Consider the following 24,773-nt stretch of genomic DNA (forward strand, 5'->3'; position numbering starts at 1 on the left):
AATCTTGTCATTGCGCAAGCGTCAGAGACATTACATACTTACCACGAGAATAAAATTTGTTGTTAAGTTAACGCCTAGAGACGATAAGTATCACACCGCCACCGTCGGTAAAAAATGTTTGTGAATCGCATTTGACGATAAGTACCGCTTTTTGTGATAATTACCACGAAAACGATAGATATGAATGTTTGTGAATCGCCCTACAGTAATATTATAAATCTTCAAACTTCAAAAACGAGGCCGTAAAACCACCAAAACCCGTGTTCAATCGATTCACATTAACTCTACCTCACACCACAATGTTGGTATTTTATTAAAATATATTGAGATAACACCGACTTGGGTGCTTTTTGGTGTCAAAATTACCGGGGATATATATAACTATGGAGTGTGGAAGTAAAGGAACACAATCTCCCATGACTATTTGTTCAAAATTAAAAAGTAACCTTGAGTTAAAAATAGTATTTGGCTAAAAAATAGTTTTTTCTATTTGATATTAGCATAAACACGGCAAACGATCTTACCTAGATAATACAGAGCTCTATATTGTATTTATGGTGTAATATTTTCGTAAGATAGTTTGGTAACTACACTTCTTAAACTGGACACGACATTTTTCTCGATTTATTCAAAAGATTATAATTAGGTGCACGTATAGAAAAAATCAGATTTATTATAAATATTTTGGTATCATTAGTTGTAAAAAGACAACTCAAAAATGAGTCGACTTAATTTTGAGGTTTACTAAAATGAGGATTCTTATTTGCCTTAGAAAAACTTTGCAAGTGTCTCAGATAATGTGCAAAATAAAAATAAAATTATAAGTAAATTTAAAGAACTTAAAACATTTGTAAAATTATGATAACTAAAATTTTGTCCTCAGTTTTAAAAAATATTTCAATTGCAATACAATACCAAAGTGTATTTTCAAAATAAGTATTTTCTATACTTCGATTTTTCCCCTTCAATTTTATATGATAACAGTACGATTTTCGCACGTACGAGTAAAGTGCACAATTTCAGTCTACTTACTTCTCGACATATTATGAAAAAATGATGAGACTGAATTGTTATGATGCGCGTGCACAAGGTGACGTGAAAACTACATGTTGAAGTTAATTACAAATTTTAACACCATGAAGTTAGACGATAAACGAAATGTCACTCACAATAGACAAGGATGGATAGATAAAGGATTAAATGTCATCTATGAACACAATATATGAATTAACTGGAGTATGCATTTTTTGTATTTTCCACATTTTCGAGGTAACTGATAACAATTAAAGTTTCTCTGGACAGAAAAAGATCTCTACGGGATTCGCAAATGAGTCAAAAATGCGGCAAACTCTCTTAAATCGAGAAAGATCCTGCATCAGTGTACATAGGCATATACTTATTATTACTTATCATACAGGTAATGGCAGGTAAGGAAAATATGGAAAGCTCTTTATATTTAAAAATAATAAAATTGGATAGCTTCTGAAACTAGCTACACTTTCCAGCAAAATGCGCTCCATTTGGCCTATTTAATCGGAATAGATTAATGCTAGAAGAACGCTTTACAAATTTATTTCCCTCTGCCTTAAAGTAGAATGCAAATATTTTCCTATTAAAATTTTTGAGATAAATATAATTATTTCAAACTCATGGAAAAAATAAAAACTTTGAATGTAAAAAAAAAACATGAATTTTTATATTAAGATTAAGAAAATTATAGATTTATAGATTTCAGATTAAGAAAATTTTGGCCCAAATCTTTTTGTTCTTTCCGTCCGGCACTAATGCAAGCATTTTCTTACTCAAGTAAAATTTGCCAAATTTCTCTGTTACCACTGTAGGAATCGATTTTCTGGCTCAAATGTAGTGAAAAATGAGAAAAAATATTTATCTTAGGCCTTGTGCAAATAGAGTGTTTGATTAGATAAATTGGCTCATTCAAAGTTTCTGTGAAACTTGGAAATAAAAAGCACGGAGACTCAATGACTCAATTTCAGCGCATTCGTTATTTGTGAAAATTGCCGCTAAAATCGACAAGGAATTAAAATTATGCTCATTATTGACTGGGACTACCAAATTTCCAACTTGCGGATATCTGTGTCCAATCTCCGGATGAAGGTAGCATTCGTAGAATTTAAACATACAATATTATTTCATAGGAGGCAACAGGGACTTTTTTCCCTCTAAAATCATGGGATCGAAACAAATTATTTTTATTAGAACTCGAATTTGAAAAATTTCGAATATTTTCCTTAACAAAGGGCACAGCTCTGTGTATTTACTACAGGATAACGGTATTGGAAGTACAAAATTGTTTCACAGAATAACACAACAAACAATAAAAGCCATTTTTTATTCGTTATAAAATTAATTCATATTTTTTTACGAAAACTTTATATACTTTTTAATTTTTTTACAATATTTAGTATATTACGACCCTACGCCAGAAAGTTGGAATCGGCTTCACCTCGATCTTTTTTTCACACACGCCAGTACTCCCTAGCGAGTCTAATAATCGTTTAAATAACGATTAAAGTTTGTATAGTAAACTCCATACAAATTATTTTACAACAAAATATCATGTTTGCTATCATAACAATGTCACCATGGATTGTAAAATTATAAGATTGATTTTTTAAAAATGTTTAAAAATTATAATATATATTTCTTAAAATAAACCATGATTAGAAGAAAATCACCTCGTCGAATGTGAAAACCTCCTACCGTTTATGAGAAATTTACATTCAAACACGGTAAAATAAGGGTATACAAAATTGTATGAAATGTGAAATGGAAATGAAACTACCAATTGCGAAAGTTTGTGCGGGTTTCCCGTATTTTATTAAGAAGGTTTAACGACTTTTTTCTTTTTATTTTAATTAGTAAATACTGGCTTTTTTTCCTTTTTAGTATTTGTTTTAAGAGTTATTTCCTTCATTTCAATTACAATAAACAATTATTGAAATTACAATTATCAACTTTTAAATAATGTTTCTTCAGTGTTGAGTTTATGTTAGTGTCAACTAGCTTCTTCACTTTTTCCTTTTTTGCATACACGTGACTGATGAGTTGATTTATTATACCATGCATGAATGTAATATGCAAGGTATACTAAGTTTAGTCCCAAGTTTGCAACGCTTAAAAATATTGATGCCACGCACAAAATTTTGCTATAGGTGTTCATAGAATCACCTAATTAGTCCATTTCCGGTTGTCCGTCCGTCGGTCCGTCTAACTAACTGGACACGATAACTCAAAAACGAAAAAAGATATCGAGCTGAAATTTTTACAGCGTACTCAGGACGTAAAACGTGAGGTCGAGTTCGTAAATGAGCATCATAAGTCAATTGGGTCTTTGGTCCGTAGGATCCATCTTGTAAACCGTTAGAGATAGAACAAAACTTTAAGTGTAAAAAATGTTCCTTATCAAAAAATAAACAACTTTTGCTTGAATCATTTTTTCGTAAACATCACTGTTTACCCGTGAGGGCGCCAATTACGCGGAAATTTTATAGCATGTACCATACTTGAATATTAGTTATGTATGTGTCACATGTATGTATGTGTTATGTGATAAAGAAATCAACACTGACTATGCATGGTATTTCAACAATATATTCAGTCAATTGTTTGTTTTCACTTGTTTTTCATTTATTTTATGATTGTTAACTTTTTATTATTATTTATATTTATTCAAATTTATTTTGACAGGTCGTGTCAATAAAGTGATAGTGCTATGCTACCGAATCATGAAAATCAGAGCAAGCTTTAACTTTATTAGCTTTAGCAAACCACAATAGTATATCAGTGAACTAAGCAAAAAAAATTAGAAGTTTTATTTCTTCAAACCATAAATTATGGAGTTCCTCAAAGTAAAGCTGCCTACAATTAATAACAAAAGTCGTTCTTTCTGGAGTCAAATGCTGCCAGAAAGTACGTACTTTCTTTCAACTAAGGAATATAGAAAAAAATTTAAATATTAATTTAGAAGTTTTATTAAAACGCTTGACAACTTTTATACAGTATACTGACCAAACACAAGAACACCTAAAAATTTACAAATATGAAATTTTTTCTTCATCAGAATCCTAATTTAAATTTGATTTTATCAAGAAAAAAATGATTCTCGATCGTTTTCCCCAGTATAAGGAGTGAAAAGATTTAGTAAAAAATTAGTGCAATGATGTTTTTGAAATTTATTTCTCAAAAATAAATTAAAAACAAACCAACATTCTTAACTATAGCAAAATTTGGCTTTAAAAATGTACGAGCACCAAGGCAATTTTAAATAAAAATCTTTTTTTTTCTGTATGAAGTTGGACTAAGTTTACATTAATTCTGAAAATTTTAGGAACATGTTACCCGATTATTTAAATAAATAAATGACTTCAAAAGTAGGCATATTTAACTTTGCTTTTATGGTAAAACGTTAGATGGATGATATGTTTGCATAGATTTCTCCAAAACTAGTAGGTGGAAATTTAAAAAAAAATTTCGTCTACATTCATGAAGTTATAACTAAATTCATCATCAAAGTTGAAAATAAAGTACAAATAATTTCAACCCTAAATCTAAAATTGCCTTGATGCTCGTACTACTTTAAGTAATATTAAGGTATCAAAGAAGGTACTTAAATTTATATTTAGATCTCCTACTATTAATAATAATGTAAACAAGTGAAAACAAACAACTGACTGAGTTAACTGTTGAAATACCATGTATAGACAGTGTACCAATATATACTATACAATTTGCACTCTCACGGGTAAACAGTGATGCTTACGAAAAAATGTTTCAAACAAAAGTTAGTTGTTTAATTTTTTACATTTAAACTGTTGTTCTATCTCTAATGGTTTACAAGATGAGTCCTACGGACTCAAGACCCAATTGACTTATGTTGCTCATTTACGAACTCGACCTCACTTTTTACGTCCTCAGCACGATATAAAAATTTCAGCTTGATATCTCTTTTCGTTTTTGAGTAATCGTGATGACAGACGGACGGACACACAGAAAACCGGAAATGGACTAATTAGGTGATATTATGAACACCTATACCAAAATATTGTTCATAGCATCAATATTTTTAAGCGTTACAAACTTCGGACTAAGCTTAGTATATCTTGATATATTTCATATACATGGTACAAAAATACTGATATCTTTTAATAAATTGAATTTAAAGATATCAGTATTTTTATACCATGAATTTATTTAGAATTTAACTATCGAAACAATTGTAATATTAATCTAATTTATTTAATTACAAATAAATATCATGAAAAAAATTAATGGATTATGGAAATAATTTTCTGAATTAATAATTCAATTTAACATGAATTTTCACAAATTAACAATTTCGAGCCCCAGCCCTATAGAGCCCAACGGAGGTTTTCGGACACGGAATTGCCTCAAAATTTTTTTAACCACGAACATTTATCTATTAAGAACCTAGAACAAAAGTTTCAACATGTTATAATATTTTTCCAGTTATAGTAAAATTTCCCTGTATTATATCACGATAGCACAAGGGGGAAAAGAGTTTGAAAACTTTTTATTTGTAAACATTAGCCTTTTCCCACTTTTGTCAAAACATTAGTTTCCATTTCTTACAAAATTATAAAAGATAGAAGGTTGTAAATAACTTCGAATAATGGGTCTTATGATTTTAATTTCATTCCAAATCACCTGTCGGACAACCTTATACGATAAATTCTTTTCAAAGCATGTAGATTCCAAAAAAAAGGAAAAATAGTTCCCTATAAATATTTCGAGATGTTCGAAAACCCAAGTTTGATTTTCTAACTATAAATAATTCAAATATTAGCAATCAAGAATATAAATAAACAATTAATTCAGTTAGTTGTTATATTCACAAGTTTATTAAATCTTCGCACTTTCACTATCATGAATTCGTTTATGTTCATGTAAATGATACTTTTGAATGAAAGTTTTTTTCACAAATATCACAGGAAAATGGTCTTTCTCCAGTGTGTATTCGTTTATGTACAACTAAATGATACTTCCTTAAAAATGTTTTATTACAAAAATCACAGAAATATTGTTTTTCCCCGGTATGTATTAATTTATGTTCAACTAAATGTTGCTTATAATTAAAAGTTTTATTGCAGATATCACATGAATATGGTTTATCTCGGGTATGCAATCGTTTATGGGTAACCAAGTGTTGCTTACGAATAAAAGTTTTCTCACAAATGTCACATGGATACGCTCTTCCTCTCGTATGTAATATTTTGTTACAAATATCACATAAAAATTTTCTTTCCTTCGTATGTTTTCGCTGATGCGTAACTAAATGGTCCTTGCGAATAAATGTTTTATCACAAGTATAACATGATATGATGATCTATCTCCAGCGTGAATCCTATGCTGCTTAATAAAATTCTGATGTTTTATGAATGTTTTTCCACAGAAATCACACGAATATGAATGAATGTGTTCTTCGAATATTGCTGAATGAAATGATTCACTTTTAATGTTTTCACTTTTCGGCGTCGATTTGATGTAAATTTATATTGGTATCTTGTTCACATGCGTAAGATTCTTCAAATATTTCATCTTTAATTATATACTCTGAATGCATTTGTTCATGTTTAACATTTTCTTCCTTAATTGGTAGATTTTCATTACTATGTTCATCTTGAATTGTTACCTCGGTTTTGATATGTTTTTCAATTTTAATGTCTATGTCACCATTTGACATGTTAGTATTTGTGTCAATAAATAAAAATGTATCCATTAATAATATTATTATTGATACTATTTATACGCAAATTACACTTTTTACTTTTTATAAATTTCATGACATTACAGTGATTTCAACTAGTTTCAGCGCATAAAAACGTTATATACATAAACTAGACTATCATTGGCTGTAGCGAGTAAGTTTACGTCTTAATTTTAAGTTTCCAGCCTATTCTTTGTCTAGAATACGTCAGCTTGTACCTCAAGTCTTTATAATCATGAAAGTATCGTTTAAGAAAAAGCAAAAATTCATCACAAAAACCCGTTGAAATTGTAACATTCTACTCTCCCTAGGTACGATACAATAAAGCACCACTGGGTGCATTCTTTGAACACTTTGCTATACGTTAATGTTTATTGTGAGATAAATTATTTATTCCACACAAAGTCATTTAAAATCTTAATTTCCAAATATATTCACAAATCACAATCAATATATTTATCAATAATTGAATAATTGACTGTGTGTAGACTCTAGGAACGTAGGAACTATCAATATCGATTGACTTGTTATTTTACAGTATCCCAAAACTAAACTTTTACACATAAGTCGTTTCCTTGGAAATCATGTACTATTTTTGTTATCCACAGCTATCTTTGATGTCAGACTTAGTCTCATTCTCAGAAACGACCTCCAAAGCCAATCATGATACCAGACTCGTTATAATAACAAAACTTAATTAAATTGAAGTTATAATAACAAAACTTAATTAAATTGAAAGATTAGATCATTGAGGAAATTTAAGAGACAATAAATTAGGCCATAGCTCTAAATGTATCCTCTTTACCTACACTTTTGACATGTGTTCTTAAACTGTGCCTTTCTAAGTTCTAACTAGTAGTGCAAAATTGGCGCTGTATTGTAGCGGTTAAATTCTAAATTAAGTTTTATAGGGTAAATTCTGTTTTATTCTTACATTAAAAATTCCACCTAGCAGAAAAAGATAGTGTGTTGCCAGCGTCAAATTGTAAAAACGAGCGACAAAGAAGTTTATTAACATCGAAAGTCGATATTTTAAGATATACAATATACTTACTAAAAGTAATTCTTTAACCTGATTCTTAATAATACACATGGTTATGATAAATAAACAACAATGTCTATAACATAGAGATATGAATACGTAGAACAAGCCAGGGGCAAAAACTTACGATATGCTTTGCGAGAGAGAAGACTGACAGTTAGTTTTCCTGCGTCTTTGTCTAATACATATAGTTACACGTCATTTACAGACTATCATGTATAATAAGCAATATCTGGATGACCGAGCTTTGCTCGGTATTCTTAAAAAGACACAAATTTTATCACTAATAGAAGACCGTTTTAAATGTCTCCACACAAATACCAATTTGAATATCCCGGTAATGTATTTTATTTCATTAACTACGATATACACCAATAGATGTCAGGAAGAGTTATAATTTGCATTGTATTTCATTAACTACGATATACACCAATAGATGTCAGGAAGAGTTATAATTTGCATTACCGGTTTCAGTTTTTCATGAAAAGACGGATAAAACGACATTTTTTAAAAATGAAACCTATCTAGATCGACTTTTCGCCCCAAAAAACCTCGGCATACTCATTTTCATGAAAATCGTTGGAGCCATTTCCGAGATCGTTGATATATATATATATATATATACAAGAATTGCTCGTTTAAATATATAAGATATATGATTACATGTGATTATTACAAGGACATAAGATTATAACAAAGACGCAGGCAAACTCACTGGCAGTGTTGTCTCTCACTGCACGTATCACATTCACTCACAGGCTAGGAGACCCTCGCGTTCTCTAGCTGTATTATTTCTATGATCTATTAAAATGGCTGGTGAATATCGGCTCCGTTCCGATATACACTACGAGCACTTCTCAGTGCTCTAACTGGAGAGAAAATCGTTCCGACATAGACTGCCAGTATAATAGTCCAGTAAAGAAGAGTCTGAAATCATGTTTTTCTCTGATACGGATGAAATTATATGGAAATTATCAGAAAAATGCATAAAAAACGATGGACAAAGTAAAAAAGTTCTCAACCCCAGGGAAAGGGGTGAAATTAATGAAAAACTACCCCGAAATACGACTTTTGGGTTATATTTTGAAAATATCAAAAAAAGTTTCAAATAAAAGTTGTAGAGCATTAAATTTTAGGCCTAAGTCTTTCAGACCGATTTTCCCTTAAAATACACCCTTTCACCCCTAGAACGCCCAGAATACTATATTTTGAAAATATCAAAAAAAAATTCAAATAAAAGTTGTAGAGCATTAAATTTTAGGCCTAAGTCTTCCAGACCGATTTTCCCTTAAAATGCATCCTTTCACCCCTAGAACGCCCAGAATACTATATTCAGAAAATATCAAAAAAAGTTTCAAATAAAAGTTGTAGAGCATTAAATTTTAGGCCTAAGTCTTTCAAACCGATTTTCCCTTAAAATGCACCCTTTCACCCCTAGAACGCCCAAAATACTAAAAAAAATGAAAATTCAATAAGAAATATCAATATTGTCCTAATTTAATTTTTTTTTTCATTGGAATTTCTTAACAAAATTACAGCCAATAATCGTTGGGTAAAAATATTTTTTTTTTCATCCCTTCTATTAAAAGTGAAGCTGACTGCCTGACTGAATAAAGTATACTAAGTCTAAGGCACTTCTAGACATGGTAGAAACATACGGGTGTATTTGACCCAAAATCGCTTAAAACCGACGGGAAAATTCAGAAAAATTTCATTGCAAGCCCCCAAAAATGGGAAAAACTCCCCAAAACAACGATTTTTGGTCTATATATTTTCGAGAGTTGGAATTTTCACTAATTGCCTCGAAATAAAGTCAAATTACCTGAATACATCGAAAAATACCATTAAGTACATCGCAACCACCCGGAAAATTGAAAAAACAACCCTCAAAATCATTTTTAGCATTATACATGCTAGAAAGATGGGATTTTCACCAATCGACCCAAAAAATCACATTAACAGAATTTTTTGAAAAATTTCATGATCAATAATGCAACTACCCGGAAAATTGTAAAAACAACCCCTAAAATTATGCTTTTCTGTTGTATATATGTTAGAAAGATGGGATTTTTTCTAATTGCCCCGAAATGATTTCACATTAATAGAATACTTTGAAAAATTTCATTGCAAAGCAACTACCCCCCCTCCGGAAATATGAAAACACCCTAAAATTAAGATATTAAGTTCTATACATGCTAGAAAGATCGAATTTTCACCAATAGACAAGAAATAAAGTTAAATCTTTCTCCTCGTAGTGATCATTGAAGCCGCATAATTCTCCGTCGTTGTCTAGAATGTCATTAACTTCTTCAGTTTCGGAGTCCAAGGGAACATCAGCCTCATTAAGATTATCAGCATCAATTATTTCCTCATAAATTTCGACTGTGATTGGTTTATTTACAATTTGCACACATGTTAGTACAGTGAAGACTGGCTTTTCTGCACAAACATGTTTTTTTTTTTTACAGTTGGTTTTGGCACATCTGCATGATATCTGAAAGAAGTTTCGAACGTTAATTTTGAGTGCAGATTTACCTTAAAAACTAATTTGTAGAATGATATTCATTTCTTTTCTTCATTCTGCCTTTTTTTTTTCTTTGATGGTTGAGCAAGTACTCCAAATATCGCTCTAGGCAAGTACTGTGGACTTCCTTCTTAATAAACGGGTTTTTCCAAGAACACATACTTCGGAGTCACCGATGGCGTCCACATAGAGTACAAACATCGTCAACGTTCATAATGAAACTAATAAATCATCAAATTGAGTCTCATTTAAGTAAACAGCAAGTAAAACAGTAGGAAATCTGGAAAACACAACTACTTTTTTACTTTATTATATTACAAATATAATAAAGTATTGTGATCGACAAAAAAATCGATATCGGGGTTTACGGAAATACGGGGTTTACGGAGTTTAACGGAAATACACGTTTTGAGGGTCCCTGATTCCAAAAAAGTGGTTTATAAAAAAATGTTGCGTCCGTCGGTATGTCGATTTGTCTGTTACCATACTGGAGCCTTCAATTTTCAACCGATTTTTCTCAAACTAACTAGGATTGGTATAAGCCACATATCCGGGAAAATTCGAGAAGGCCCACACTCATGGGAGAAACTTTTTTTTGGGTTTTCTCAAAGACGGCTCTAACGATTTCGATTAAACTGGGCACAAGGCTAGACCTTAAGGTGTTCTTAGGATTGGTATAACCCACATACCCGGGAAAATTCGAAAAATCCCACACCTTAGGGAAAACCTTTTTTTTGGGGTTTTCTCAAAAATGGCTTTAACGATTTCGATTAAAGTTGACACAATGCCAAACCATAAGGTGTTCCTAGGATTGGTATAAGCCACATATCCGGGAAAATTCGAGAAGGCCACACCCTAGGGAAAACATTTCGAAATACAGGAAAATGGGATTTTCTAGGGAGTGGCTGAGGGGACAGCAGTGAAACTTCGTATCAGGGTTTATATCAACAAAGTCCTAGGTTTGATTTAACTACCCTCTGGTACCCCTTCTCCTGGAGCTGGAGGGGATGAAATCGTCAAATCAATCCTATCAAAAGTTTCAATAAAAAAATTACAAGAATAATATATCAAAATTCTATAATATAATAAAGCTTTGCCCGATGTTTCGGCCCGTTTATTAAAAATTCGTTTCAATTTGCACACTAAAACTGTATGTGTATGCAAATTTGATAACACAATAAAATTTTAAAAAATACTAATGATATTTATATATGCTTTAAAATTCATATACCTTATATTTATATACCTTGTACTTCAACAAACTCCTATCGCGAGGAGTAAAAAGTTATATTAACTCTTAATAACTTTACTTGAAGACCCCGAAATTGAATTACTCTGACTTTTGACGTTAAATTAAAAGTTAATTTAACTCATTTTTATTTGCTAAAATCCACTTTAGTTTAAAATTATATTGTTCTGAAGTTGAATTGATCATAAACAAAATATTTTGATAACAAAATCTTAAAATAAAGTGGATTTTAGCAAATAAAGTGTGTTTAACTTTTATTTAACGTAAAAAGTCAGAGTTCTTCAAGATTTCGGACTTTTCTAGTAAATTTATTATTTTTAAGTTAATATTATTTTTTACTCCTCGCGATAGTAGTATGTCGAAGTATAAGGTAATAAATAGTAGGACTAGTAGGTATATGATAAAATAATATGAATATTCTTAGTATATTTTTTAAATATCTTTAGTATATTTTTAAAATTATATATTGTGCGAAAATTAAAACGATTTTTTTAAAAGTATTTGCGTTGTCCAGAACGGTGAGTATTTTTAGTTATTTTTTCTACAGATGTCTTGCTATATATTTACTTGCATGATACTCAAATTGATAAAAATTTATTAGTTTCATCATGAACGTTGACGATGTTTGTACTCTATGTGGTAACCCCATCGGCGACTCCGAAGTAGGTGTTCTTGAAGAAACTCATCTAAGCAGGTTTACTAAGGAGAAAGTTCACAGTACTTGCAGACAGCGATATTCTTCTACAGAACTTGCTCAACCATCAGAGAAAAAAAGAAAGCAAAATGAAGAAGAAATGGTGGAATCTGCGTAACCACCAACTTCTCAATGTTCTGTTTCACCATTGCCGACTAATTGTGAGTTCCATTTCAAAAATGTATGTTTTTTTTGTAACAAACCTCTTGATGCAAAGCATAAAAAAGTAATCCGAGTTCGGAATGCTTACCTTAAGTGCAAATTGCTGAAAAGCGGAATGATGGTTATGGCAGAGAAATAATACGAAGATTAATGAGCGTTAATTGTCTTGTAAAGAGTGAAGCCTCCTATCACAAACTTTGCTACGGTCGATTTGTTTCGTTAATTCAAACATCACCTAAAATATCTGATAAAAAACAGCGATTAGAAGAAGCATTCGATAATGTTACAAATTTCATTGCAACTTCATACAACTATCGATTTGGTATGAATGAATTACGAGAAAAAATGGGAGGTGTTGAACATGACGGATGAAATGTTTTTTAAAAGATTGAAGGGAAAGTATGGAGATGATGTATACATTGATCGGCACCGAGGGAAGGAATACTTTGATCGGCACCGAGGGAAGGAAACAAAAATATACTATAAATTTGAACTTCCCAAGATATCTTGTGATTGGTTCGTTGATAATAACCTTGTCAATGAAAGGCAAAAATTCATTCTAATTAACATAGCTTCAGAGATCATTCGGGCTGAAATTCAAGAAATGAATGCAAACAATCAATATTACTCTCCACCAACGAAATTCCTTGATTCTGTGTCATCAAGTATTCCCCCGCTTTTAAAGAATTTTTTAAGTAATCTTGTATATGGTGATAAATGTAACGAAGAAAGCCGAAATTCAATAAAATTAGATACTATCGCTCATAGTATTATCAGCCTGATTCGACCAAAATCTTTTATTTCTAATTTGCAATTGGCGATTGCAAATTATGTGCACAGAAAGACAGGCTCGAAATTAATAATAGATTTACTTTCAAAATTAGGGATTTGTGCTACATATTACAATTTACAATTGTTTGAAGCCTCAACAATAAAAGATTTACCCGAAATGATTGTTGATGATGATACGTTTGTGCAATTCGTCTTCGATAACACAGATCATAACGTAGGTACTTTAGACGGGCGAAAAACATTTCACTGTCTAGGCGGGATTGCAGCATACTGTCCAACAGAAAATATAACATATCAGGGTGGTTCGAAGAAATTAAAAAAAATGCCCACGGCCAATGAAATTGCATTGCAAAAACAAATTGAAATTGATAAATACTTTGAAATTCCTCAAATACCATCTTGGAGAGGATTTATGGAAGTTTTGACAAATGAATTTGTCTTCTAACACAAGGATGAAAGAATCACTCATCGTTTGTGTACCTTTCATCAATTCTCCTCCTTCGAACCTTACAACTCTTAACACATCCTTACATTATGCTGCATCTGAAAGTAATAAATTGAAACAAAATACAACGTTTGTGACTTACGATCAACCTCTCTATTGGAAAGCAAGATCTATTGTTGCATCCTTAGCCCAGACAACTTTAAAAAACGTTGTTGTACTCCTTGGAATTTTCCATCTGTTAATGTCATACTTAGGAGCAATTGGTTACACTATGGAAGGTAGTGGTATTGAAGAATTGTGGTCTGTTATATATGCTCCAGAATCAGTAAAAAAAATGCTGGCTGGTCATGCATTTGCCCGAGAACTTCGTGCTCATATTCTGACATTTACAGCCCTTGGGATTAAAATTTGTAGTACCATTGATGGATCTCCAGAGTGGAAAGAACATATGCTAACATTGATGGCAGAATGGCCAACAATAACAAGAGGTGACTGCAGAACTGAACAAATTATCGAAATGGCCAAAGCATTTATGAATTAACTTGAGGTCCTTGAGAATAACGGTTCCACAAGCAAGCTATGGATTCAGTACTTCAAATGTGTTCATACCGCATTGCGTATTGTTGAGGATGAAAGGTTAGGTGATTGGAAACTTCATCTTCTACCTGTTAGGGATGCTCTACCTTTATTTCATGCTGAGGGTCATTACGCCTATGCAAAAACAGCACAGATATATTTACAAGACATGGCAAATCTAGAATTGGTAATGGATCCTGTGGAATTCGATCAATTTACGAAGGGTGGATTCACTATTCGTAGATCTGACAAAGCGTGGGCAGGCATTTCCAGAGATATGGTAATTGAACAGACTCTCAACAGATTTTTTGGTACGGATCTCAAACATGGAAAAGGGGTAACGTCTAGTGTTGTTACACGATATTTGCTTGTAATGCCCGCTGCATTCCAAATTATGGAAAAACTTGAGAACTATTGCAACATAAAAACATCGAACAGTGAACAACACGTCGATCTTGGGGAGAGCAGAATATCACGCGATAAACAAGATATTCAGAAGCTTTTATTCTGGCTCAACGCTCTGGTGGGTCTGAAATTAATTGTCACATGGCAATTGAAAAAGGACAACAGGCAATGGCCACGATGATTGGTAAAAATTCCGAGAACGTTTCTCTGTCACGACTATACAGAGTAAAGAATCTATCAAATGCTGGCACAGAAGTTCATCTGAACGATGATAAACCGTATCCCAATATTGATAGCTATTTACTCTTTCAAAGAATCTCAGTATGTATTGGCAATAATACTGAGCCACTGAAGAAAGCAATGAAGTATGAGCTTGCTCCATCCCCATTGAGTCTGTTCGATGAGAAAGGTTGGATGAGAAAAAACCGAAAATCTGATTTATATACGCTATTTAAAGCCACTGTCCAATCTCAATTAATTCTGGACAATTGCACATTTGTAGTTGATGGAGGTTGGTTATTAAGACAAGTAGTGTGGCCTCGTGGAAAAACTTACAACCAAATTTTCGGCCTTTACTTGTCCTACATCGTTAAATTTTTCCGAGAAGATGCCGTGATAATATTTGATGGATACCGGGATGACATCATTGGAATCAAATCTTATGAAAGATTGCGTCGTAAGGAACAATGCATGGCAGCTGATGTAGAAATTGCGTTAGACAAATTAATGATCACTACACAAGCTAAATTTCTGGCAAATATTGCGAACAAGTTTAAATTTGTTCAATTATTGTCAGCATATTTAAATGTGAATGGCGTTAAAGCAGTGATAGCTAATGAAGATGCCGCTAACTTGATTGTGAGCACGGGCATTGATATCCAGAATCGCAGAAGTTCAACAGATCCAACAGTTGTAGTGGTAAGAAACGATGTTGATTTGTTTCTGTTGCTCATTGGCCTTTCTTCCGAGGACAATATAATGTTTTTTTATAAAATAACATCAAGTGGTAAACAAAAGAAAGTACTGTATTCGACAGAGTACTATAAAGAATACCAACCTTTTATATTGTTTGCCCACGCGTTAGGGGGTTGTGATTCAACAAGTGCTTTTTATAACAAAGGCAAAAAAACGATAATCGACTTACTACAAACTAAAAAACAATTATGCGATTCAATCTCAATATTTTACAAAAAGGATAGTAATCTTGATGAACTTTATGTTGTTTCTGAAAAAATCGTGGACAATTTGTACGCCAAAAACGAGTGGAATGAGTTACTAATAGATGAGCTCAGATACCGACTGTTCAGCGCTTCACTAGCAAAGGCTAAAAAAGAAATATTGGCTTCATTGCCACCTTCTCGGTCAGCATTAACAGAACACGTCAAAAGAGTTTATTTTCAAATACAACAGTGGCTGGGAGTTTCCCTGGATGCTGAAAAGTGGGGCTGGAAACGAAAAAATCAATTTCTGATACCGATTAAGTCTGAACTGGTACCGGCTCCAAAAGATTTGCTAAAATTGGTAAGTTTAATAACTAAATGATTATTAATGGCTAAAAGTGTTGAAATATTATTCTACAAATTAGTTTTTAAGGTAAATCTGCACTCATAATTAAAGTTCGGAACTTCTTTCAGATATCATGCAGATGTGCCAAAACCAACTGTAAAAAAACACATGTTTGTGCAGAAAAGCCGGTCTTCACTGTACTTACATGTGTGCAAATTGTATAGATGAAGGCACTTGTATTAATAAACCAATCACTGACGACATTTATGAGAAAATAATTGATGCTGATAATGTTAATGAGGCTGATGTTCCTTTCGACTCCGAAACTGAAGAAATTCACTAATTGATGGTACATTCTTTGATAACTGTGATAGAGTTACATTATCCACAAACACTTTCTTTGTTGGCTTAACGATATTATCTTCAACAATATAATTATTATTATCAATCATTTTGGAACACCCGCAACCACAGTCGTATATATGTATATATATCTCTTATAATAAACACATATATACACCTGATAACTTATCAGAATTAGTCCACGTTCTACAATGTCAATGTTTTTTATATGCCAAACAGGAATTCTTTTTTGGCTTTGCAAATATTCTTTTTTCAGTATTATTGTTGAGTTGTTACTAATAGCTCCATTTCGCTTCAAAAATTAGCTAAAAACATTTAATGGAAGGTCAATTAAAAACAAGTAAAAATAAACAATTGACTGAGTTAATTGTTAAAATACCATGTAAAGACAGTGTTGATTACGCAGTCGTTTTTTTTTACGTCATATAAGTAAAGAAAGATAGCCAAACATATATACAAACATGTCACACACACTCAACTGATATTCCCTTATAATACATGCTAAACAAGGAGAAGAGAGATGGAGAACGTGTGAGTGTTTTGTGCAATGGGTGCGAGTCAGGTCATCATCTTCTCTTAAGGTAGTTCCTCCGCGACCGTCCAGTCAAAAAGTTTTGGACTAATACTATCATTCAGTGCATTAACTGTGCTATGACTATTATACATATACCATATATTATTTTCACAAGACTGTAGTTCCTCACTACTGTTTCTAGTATACATATAAACACACACACTATGACATATGCCTTTAACATTAGTCTTCATATCTTTTCCACAAAAATCATCGCTAAAACGAGTTATTTATTTAAGTTTTTTATCGAAACTATATGGTAAATAATTTTTATTTTTATTTATATATTTTCTAAATATAGTATTCTACATTATATTAGTTTTTCATAGAGATGGTGGACGTCATTCATTGGTAAATAAATATAATATTTGTAAATTTGTGTATTTTTATACACTTCTCCCATGTACACGTACAAATTGCGTCACTTTTAATTGCTAATATCTCATGTATGGCATGGTAAATCATCTTCTAATTTTAACAGCAAGTGTATTATGAATTAAATATTTTATATTCTGAGTTTTGAGAAATTCTTGGAATATCACTTTCGTGTAGGTACTACCTTAAATTGTGCAGGAGTTGACTTAAAAATTAAAGATGATATTATACGTGAATTGGGTGATACAGTTGACAATATTTTAAATGTGACAGATAAGTTAATGTGTGTGAAAGTTTGTAAATTTATAAGCGAGATTTTGGAAAAAAGAAAAAATTTTCTTTTGTAAATTCTTTACTTTGTTTCTTTGTGATTTTTTTTCTTTTTTTACTCTATTGTCGTGTACCTGGGTTGGTCCAGAGAATGATGCTGCCACCAAAGGTCTTTGTATTTAGAAAGGAGAGACCTTATGAATCCTTTGTAGAATGAAAACGACTTTTTAATGTTTGATAATATCACTTTATTGTTTGACTTGATGTTGAAGTTAATAGTTTTTAAAACTTAGTTTGTAATAATCACAGTATAATCGAGTTGACGTTCAAGTTGTAATAATCACTGTATGCTTCTAATTAATTTCCAATGTCTTTAAATACAAAATTTCTAGGTCAGTATATTAAATATTCTGACGTAAAAATGAAAATATTAAATGTTAATTTTGCTGACAAGAAAATATAATTAAAGTCATCCATGTTGCCATTACACATTAGAACTCAATTCAATATAAGGTACAATATAAATTTGCTGACTTACTTAATGCCAATATTTTAAATAAGGTTATTAGTAAATATTATTACTTAATGATAATAATTTGATTGATTTAATGTGTTAGAACCACGTTTTTAAGGATAACGCTGTCCAGGGCCTAACACTATATGCATTTGCCTTCTTCGGTGAATTATTATTTTATTTTTTCTTACTTGATAATATTACGATTATTATATTATTATTTCTGTGATTATTATTAGTATTATTACTTTCTTAATTTTATATTTAATTATTCGTCATGATTTGTTATTTAATTTTGGACTTTATTTGGATAAACTTTACTAATTTATATCAATAAAGCTTATAAATTATTTATAATGCATGCTATATAATTTACACCTAATTTGCGCTCTCATGGGTAAGCAGTGAGGTTTACGAAAAAATATTTCAAACAAAAGTTGTTTATTTTTCTAAAAGGAGCATTTTTTACATTTAACTTTTGTTCTATCTCTAACGTTTTACAACATGGGAAATACGGACCAAATACCCAATTGATCTATGTGGCCCACTTACGAACTCGACTTCACTTTTTATGTTCTAAGCACGCTTTAAAAATTTGGGCTCGATATCTTTTTTTCGTTTGTGAGTTATCGTGTTGACAGACAGACAGGCGGACAGACAACCGAAAAGAGACTAATTAGACGATTTTATGAACACCTATACCAAAATTTTGTTCGTAGCTTCAATATTTTTAAGCGTTACAAACTTGGGACTAAACTCAGTATAGCTTGATATATTTCATATACTTGGCATAAAAAAGATATGGTGATGATTATGTAGAAATCGATTAATGTATCATTTTTTTAAAAATGTAAATATTTTCAATTAAATGACGAAGATCAAGTATTGTGTGATGTGAATATAAAATCAGAAATAACAATAGCTGAAAACATTTTCGATGCACTTAATATGAATACAACATTGTATTCCAGTTTAAAAAAACAAATAGATTTTATTAATATAAATAAACATGTATTTTCTGTTTATGGGAATATGCAATACATTTCTTGATATTTTTCCATAATATATTATTAAAAGATGATAAAAAAAGATATCATGATGAATTATACTAATAGAATTATATTTTTATCCATTATTTTTAAATTATTTTAACCAATTTGGACACTACTTTATTACAGTTTGGTGATCATATTTATTTTAGGATTTAATTATTTATATGTGTCAATATACTCTCTATGGAAATGAATATTTGATAAAATTAATTTTTTTCTGGCGATATTATCCAAGACAATAATATTTAGTTGAGACACAATCCAGTATAACCCAAAACATTTTAATTTTTGCAACCATGGACGCTAAAATCGTCCTGCTATTTCATGCAGCTTCTCTATAGCTATATGCATGGTCTTCTGAAACACCCGCGCCATCTTAATTTAATGCAACTTGAGGATCACTTTTTTAACACAGATATTGTGCTCCTTTACCTCTACACTCCATAATCTATTCTTTGAATAAGAACATCAAATCACAATTGGCGGTGAATTCAACACAAAGTTTATTTATGAAATCCGCGACTATAAGTCAATTTTAAACCGTTTTAAAATAACAGTAAAGAAAAACAAAATATTAATCTGAATTATAATTTGAATCTATAAAAATTAAAGAAAAAATATTTTATTTGTAAATTTTATAAACAAGGGTTTCATCTTACTTTGAGGTTATTGGTAATAATTTATGCCATAAGATTGTAAAAAATAATTTTTATATTGAAATATGGCAGTTGAAATGCAGGATACTGTATTAAGCGATGATCCTACAAGTCTTATAACTTATTTGAGAGAAACGATTGAAATAAAAAATTTTAAATACTGGACAAGTTTACAAGGGAAAAGTTTATACCATTGATCCAATTAGAAGTGGTTACAGCACCATCAATTAAAGAAATTCTTATTATTAATGAAGAAAAGGAGGATGATAATTGAAACCGCGAAATTTTTTTTAATTCTTAAAAGTGAAATCAACACCAACGATTTAAGAAATTAAAATTATTAATGACAAATCCATTATAACATTGGTCAAATTTGTTCATATTGTGACATCTTGTAGATCTTGTGAAATGTTGTAGATTTCAAATTACATTACCTCTGGAATATTATTTATCTAGTTTATTGGGCACGAAAATTGCTACATTTGCCAAAGGTCTGCTAAAATCTAAAAATCTTGCAATATGAGTAAATTTGCCTGAGACTCAATTCTCATAAAATTAGTGCCAAGCCTTTTAGAAATAATTAACCAAACACTTTGAATGTGAAAATTGTGTTATTGCGCTCGCATCGGTTAACGAACGTCCGACATACGCCTTTAAGGGCAGTTTAAATTCAGACTTATATTAATGAGCTGCCGTTGCTAAGTTTTATGCAAATGAAGGTCTGTGAATAACGCGTGTGGTTTGTGTATAGTTGGTTATGTAAAGCATTCCCTATATCTAGGTGGTGCAGTTTGTACGCTGTGACTCCATAAAAATTGGCGGCGTATAGCGTACAAGCGTCATTTCGCTATACAGAATCCACCTGCGTTATTCATGACCACCATATACGTAAAATTGCGCCACGTTAGCTAACCGCGCAGTGCTTTAATTTGCGTTCGTCGTAATTAATTTTTCGTTAAAATTTGTTGACAATATGTTTTTAGTTTACATATGTTTTTTTAGTTTAGTTTTTTAGTTTTTTTAGTTTTTTTTTTAGTTTACATAGACAATATGTTTTACGTGTGAAAATACATTTATTCATATGAAAGAATAGCACATTAAATTTACTTACTTATTAAATGTTCTGGAAGATTACTTATAAAATCTTCTATTTATCTGTCATCTGTCATTGAAAACATAGTATATAAACGGAGTTAACCGAAGTATAACGAAGCCATCCGAAATGCGATTTTTTTAACTGACTTTACCGAAGTGACGAAAAAAATTCTCACAGCTGTTAATAAATATTTTTGTTGCTTTATATTGAGTTTTTTAAAATAATTTTATTCACTAGCTTAAAAAGCATGAAATTTTTAGAAGTAAAAACGTTTTAGAATAAGGCTGAGAGAATTACTACGTAACCAATCTGAAGGGTTAAACCATAAGCCTTTTGCATGCCCATCTATTAACATTTCTGTAACAGGTTAAAAAAATTCAAACGCTCAGTGGAGTATTTATATGAAATTTCTGGACAAAATATAATTTAAGGATTTTTATGCACAAAATTGATTAAAAAAACTATTTAGAGGGAAAAGTACCTTTTATTTGGCAATAATTTAAAAGAAAATTTTAGTCATATTTGTCTTCATCATAGTTCGTCTTCAAACTCAAATAATTAAATTTCTTCTACAATTTTTTTAAACTTATTCTGCTTTTGAGATACTTTTTATCTTATTTATTGCTTGTTTTTTCCAAGTAATGTGTTTCTGGAATTATAAGTTGTAAAGTTTCACTGGGAAACTGCTTGATCCTTTTTTGAACTTTTAAGTAAGGCTATTTTAATAGACTCTTATCTTAATCTTAAAAAGAAAAGGCGCAACTTCGTGCAAGATTTTTTCGTAGACATAGAATACTTAAGACTTCGCCTTGTTACAAAAAATTTTGCCTGACACATAAACAAAAAGCTTGGAGTATGATAAATTTGATGAAAAAAATTTATTATCTCTTTTAACAGCAAATATGAATTACAAATATTTAATTATATTAAGAGAAACCTTAGAGCTAAATACTAGTAAATAAAGCAATAACCATCATCTTCAATATAAAATTTAAATCTCTACTCAATTACACTAAAAAACACAGTAAACATAAATAGAATGACACTGTAAATCGAAGGCGGCAACTATAATAACATGATCCGTAAAAACAAGTAGATTGCGCCTTACATAACAGACAGTGTTAAGTTGACTCAAGTGGCCTGTTAGTGATAGAGTGATTATCTAGCTACACCAAAAAACATTTTTCAATGCAAAACAAAAGAGTTAAATTTTTTCAATACATTTCTTTGTTATTAATTTTTTAGGATATTATTTAAAAATAAAAAAAACTTCAAACATATTATTTTACATTTTTTTATAATAAATCCCTTTCAGGACCCACGAAAAAATATTTAGCTATATTATAAAATTATTATTAATTAGCTAGACCGGTTTCGATTGCTTTGGAAAACCTCTTCAGTAGTATTAAACCTCTTAAAATTAAAAAAATCTTAAAATGAAAAAATAAATAAATTACAAAAATCCGAAAAAGGCCGCAATACCCTGAAACAAATAATAATAAAATATTACTCTTTAAATTAAAATAAAATGATTTACCAGATTATAATAATAAATATTTATGTTACACACTCTAAAACAATATAACTGCCTGCTTTCACCTAAAACCAAAAATTATAAAAGAAAATCACCAAAATTATAAAGAAAAATATAAAATAAATAAAAATAAAATAAAATAAAATGAAAAAAACAAAATTTACCAAATGACTATCTGAAACAAACAAAAATCACATTAAGTAAAAATATAGGCAAAAACAAAAAATCAAAAAATAATAATAGGAAAGAGAAATAAATAAAAATAAAGTTGAAAAATACAATAGAAAATAGTATCTCGAGACAACACAAATGAAACAGGTAACTAAAAGAAACACTGATTCGATACCTTGATCCCAAATAAAACGGTAAAAAATGTACACCACAAGTATAATTAAGCAATAAACTTAATCGTCACATGTACTCTAGTTAACTGTAAAAAATTTGATGATTTTCGCTTGTCTTATATGCTTCGTTCGTTGAGGTACCGGCCCTTGATTGGTTCTTTTGTTTGAATCCAACGGCTGGCTGACCTTTGCTGATTGGCTGGCATCTACACATAGGCTGTACAAGTCAGAGAACGGTACTGGACCTTTGTCGCTATTCAAAGCGTTCTTTCCCATTTTGTTGATGTACAAACTTTCGTAGGCATCTAGTTTCGATGGAATGTTGACTAATTTTTAACAACTTTATCTCAACGACCTGATGTCCAGTTTCCATGGCGTGTGATGCCACTGATGACTTTTCCTTCCTTTTATTGTTGAAATGCGCTATATGTTCTTTGTAGCGTACGCTAAGGGAACAGGCTGTTTGGCCCATATAACCTTTCGGGTGTTATGAAATTTTTGTTAGCTGAACAAACAAAAAGTTCATACTCAATACTCAATCTTGTTTATTGGGACAAGCCTAAATATGTAGGTATATTTTTAATTAGCGACCAGTGGCGTTGTAGTCGCTCTAGCTATGGTCATGCTTTTGATATGTATACGGACTTCTTCTAACATCAGCACTTGAACAGTTAAGTAAAATTAATTGACTGAGTACGCATAGCGTACATACATACCGAATGGAACCTAACCATGAATAATGGGAGAAATATATATTTTAATTTGATTAAACTAATTATTGATAATTTGATTTACTGAAATGGTCGTGACAATTTTGTGTTACCATTAACCCGGTGAGATATGATTTTATTTTTTTAATATAATTAATATAACATTTTGGTTTTTTTAATAACCTAAAAATGTTTCTGCACGTGTTATTCAATGGCCAACTATAGATTAATTATTTTTTGGTTACAATAGTTATTCTTAATTATCACTTGTAGTGAGATTATTATTTTGTTTGAAAGATTTTTACTATAAGTATTGGCAAATTGTTTTCTGATTTGTATATAGAAGCCTTTATAGAAATTGTAAATACTTTTCTATAGAATCGAAACCTTTGGTTTTGTAATAAGTTTTGTATATACCTTTTTCCTATTTTATAAATTGTACATACTTATTCATAAAGAATGAAAACTTTGGTTTCTAAATAAATTATCTCTTGTACCTAGTAAAAACCATCTTTCATTAACCTTTTTTACAGCGCCAAAGCAGAGTAAGGATTTCGGTGAAGCCGAATTCTATTTTCACACGGCTTCGTCCGCATACCATGTGAAAGGTCTACTTTCCTCTAGGGGTATGTGTTAACTCCGATTAGCACATGCTTATGGGCCCACACACTTTTTTCATTGACAATTTTATCTTACAGTATAGATATTTATATCATTGGAAATTTTGATTACAATCAAAATTTCACTATCAGCAGATTTTAACCCCAATAAGGGTTAGTTTTTTTTTCTGCTACACGGGCAATCTGCGCAATCAACTTTATAAATACCTGACTTTTTGTTGTTTGGAATACGATCCTTAGTATTACATAACATTGATCTCAATTTCCCTTTCGCTGCATAGGCCACTTGTAGGTTTGTGTTGTATTTTTGCATGGCCTCAGATACTCAGAACGGTTTTTTTTTGCCGTAAAAGATCAAAGATGTTTTTTGGACTAGTTCCTCCGTTGACAATGTCGTTGCTTCTTTAGGGACTTCCACCATTTTGCCTTTTTCAATTTCCAATGACCAATGCCACATTTTTTATGTAGTCCAATTCCTTCTTGTAGTTTGTTGTGGATAATGGATATGTTGTTCACCCGTGA

This window comes from Chrysoperla carnea, chromosome X, assembly GCF_905475395.1.
Source record: "Chrysoperla carnea chromosome X, inChrCarn1.1, whole genome shotgun sequence".
NCBI classification, from domain to species: Eukaryota; Metazoa; Arthropoda; class Insecta; order Neuroptera; family Chrysopidae; genus Chrysoperla; species Chrysoperla carnea.